We start from the raw sequence: 3,025 nt of genomic DNA, 5'->3' as shown, positions 1-3,025 counted from the left end.
CCTGGATGTTTTGGGTTAGGAGCTTTTTACTCTTTGCATTTCCTTAACTGTTGTGTCAATGTTTTCTAAGGTGTCTTCTGCCCCTGAGATTCTTTCTTCTACCTCTTCTATTCTGTTGGTGATGCTTCATCTATGACTCCTGATTTCTTTCCTAGGTTTTGTATGGCCAGGGATATCTCTCTTTCTGACTTCTTTATTGTTTCTATTTCCATTTTTACATTCTGGGTGGTTTTGCTCATTTCCTTCACCTGTTTGACTGTGTTTTCCTGTAGTTCTTTAAGGGATTTTTGTGTTTCCTTTGTGTTGAAGGGCTTCTAGCTGTTTACCTGTGTTCTCCTGTATTTCTTTGAGGGTGCTATTTATGTCTTTCTTAAAGTCCTGTATCATGATCATGGTAAGTGATTTTATATCTGAATCTTGTGTTTCCGGTGTGATGGTGTGTCCAGGACTTGCTATGGTGGGAGTATTGGGTTCTGATGATGCCAAGTAACCTTGGTTTGTGTTGCTTATTTTCTTATGCTTGCCCTGCATCATCTGGTTATCTCTAATGCTACCTGCCCTTGGTAAATCTTACTGGAGCCTGTCCTTCCTGTGATCCTGGTTGTGTCAGAACTCCTCAGAGTTAAGCTGTCTCTGTGATCCTGTGAGTCTGGGATCCTGTGACCCTGGGCTTGTTAGAGCACCTGGGAGTAGAGCTTCCTCTGAGTATTTTGGGACTGGCTGCAGAGCTTGTGTCCAAGGTCTGCTTCGGGCCCAGACTGGCCCAGACAGACTGGAAGCAACTGGGCTGGCAGAGTTCCTGTGTGCCTGGGTTCTGCTGGTCCCAGTTACTCCTAGTAATGGGACAGATGTTGTATCCTCCTCACCTCTGATCCTGAGCAAGTTAGAGCACCTGTGAGTGGAGCTTCCTCTGGGTGTTGTCAAAACTATCATTCTTAAATAACTGGTGTGATGCTCCACAGAGAGAAATTGAAGAGGTAAACACATTGAGCACAGAAAGGAGGAAGACTCAGGATGGGAGCATCAGCTCTATCATCTGGAAAGAAGCAGAAGAGAAAACTCTATTGAAGCTAAAGAACAGATGCTGAAGTATAAGAGCAAAGGATGGTACTCACACCAAGGACCATGTACCAGCTGGTTTTGTGTGTCAACTTGACACAAGCTGGAGTTATCACAGAGAAGGGAGCTGCAGTTGAGGAAATACCTCCATGAGATCCAGTTGTAAGGCATTTTCTCAATTAGTGATTAAGTGGGGAGGGCCTCTTGTGGGTGGTACTATACCTGGGCTGGTAGTCTTGGGTTCTATAAGAAAGCAAGTTGAGCAAGCCAGGGGAAGCAAGCCAGTAAGGAACATCCCTCCATGGCCTCTGCATCAGCTCCTGCTTCCTGACCTGCTTGAGTTCCAGTCCTGACTTCCTTTAGTGATGAACAGCAATATGGAAGTGTAAGCTAATTAAACCTTTTCCTCCCCAACTTGCTTCTTGGTCATGATGTTTGTGGAGGAATAAAAACCCTGACTAAGACAAGGTGGTGCTTCAGACTGCCACTATTAAGAGGTTGGAAATCCTTGTTGCTTTGGAAAAGTAATAACAAAAGATAAGTAGCCTCCAGATAAATTGTGGTCATTGATATGGCTTTTTTCTCAATTAAATAGATGATCAAGAAAAAGCAAAACAAACTTCCCTAGTTGAGCAAAGTTTCATTAGTAGATAATGTAGAATACTCAATAAATCAACAAAATTGATGATTTAGAGACGGGAGTCAAAAAAGACACCAGAGAACTAGATAAAGGAGTAGGCTCATGGCCAAAGTCAAGAGCAAAAGGTCCACAGATCAGTAGTTTTCACCTATGTGCACCAACCCTTTTGGGAGTCAAACAGGAAAATGAAATGTAACAGTGAGAATACCATGGCCAGACAGCCATGACATCATATACCTAAATCCCAAAATATCTGGGAGACTAAGACCAAAAGGATTACTTGAGCTCAAGTTAGGACAGTCTGGACAATATGAAGAAAACATGTTCCTAAATCACTTTAACAAGAGCACCATTGCAGCGGCTGCTCTATGGAGCATTATCACTTCATAATTGCAAGCCTGCATCTATCCAAGTTCCTCCAACCAGAAGTCTTCTTCTATGCCTCTTCTATTTAGTGCTCTGCCTACCAGGCCTTTGATCCAAGAGGCAAAGATGTTCTGCTGCAGAGGACTCTCTAACTTGTCACTTTGAGTCACTTAACTTTCCATGTTCTAATTATTTTTTTGATTCTTTGAGAATTACACACACACACACAAACACAATGTTTCTTGATTAGATTCACCACTTAAGCCTTTTCTCCACCTTCCCCCCTTTTGTTTTTGAGAAAAGAAAATGTAGGATTTCCTCTATGTACACAGGCAAGGTGTAGAAATGGTCCATTGAGTTACACCATTGGCTGCTCCCTGAAGGTACTGATTCACTTAACTGTTCATACAAATGAGACGTTCAAGAGTGTATAGCTCAGAACCGAACTACTTCAGCAGATTCTCTTTCCACTGTTTTCAATGACTCTTCTAAATGTAACTAAGATATACTGCAATTAAATTTTTATTTGTAAACATGTACCAAGACCTACCTGCTTTTCTTTCAATCAGGCATACTTGACATACCATGAGGCTGTGGGTGACAACCAAAGGGCAGGTGCTGATAAAACAGGTCAATTGATATCAAGGGCTCTCAAATACCTACTAAGTGTTTTATTTGTCCCTTCGAGTCTAGTGTGGGTTGATTCCTAAAAAATGTAGTTTTCATGTTATACCTGACTGCTACCAGAAGAAACTGCATTTCTGGTTCAATGAGTCCAGCAGAAACTACTTTATAATCAGCAGGTTGGAATGCATGAATGCATAAATGCATCTATACCTAGCTTCTATACTTCCCAACCTATCATCTCTGTCTTTATTAAAAGTCTGGTAATCAGTATACTTAAGTGACCCCAAAAATTCCACCAGAGAGCTCCTAAACCTGATAAACAACTTCAGCAAA

General features: G+C 41.7%; 1 long non-coding RNA gene across 1 annotated transcript in view; it reads right to left on the bottom strand.

The window, feature by feature from the left end:
* LOC116078155 overlaps window positions 1-3,025 on the bottom strand; it is an 87,051-nt gene that overhangs the window by 4,996 nt on the left and 79,030 nt on the right. The window lies entirely within an intron of this gene.

Source organism: Mastomys coucha, unplaced genomic scaffold (genome assembly GCF_008632895.1).
Source record: "Mastomys coucha isolate ucsf_1 unplaced genomic scaffold, UCSF_Mcou_1 pScaffold11, whole genome shotgun sequence".
NCBI lineage: Eukaryota > Metazoa > Chordata > Mammalia > Rodentia > Muridae > Mastomys > Mastomys coucha.
This window is presented reverse-complemented; position numbering and strand designations above follow the sequence as displayed.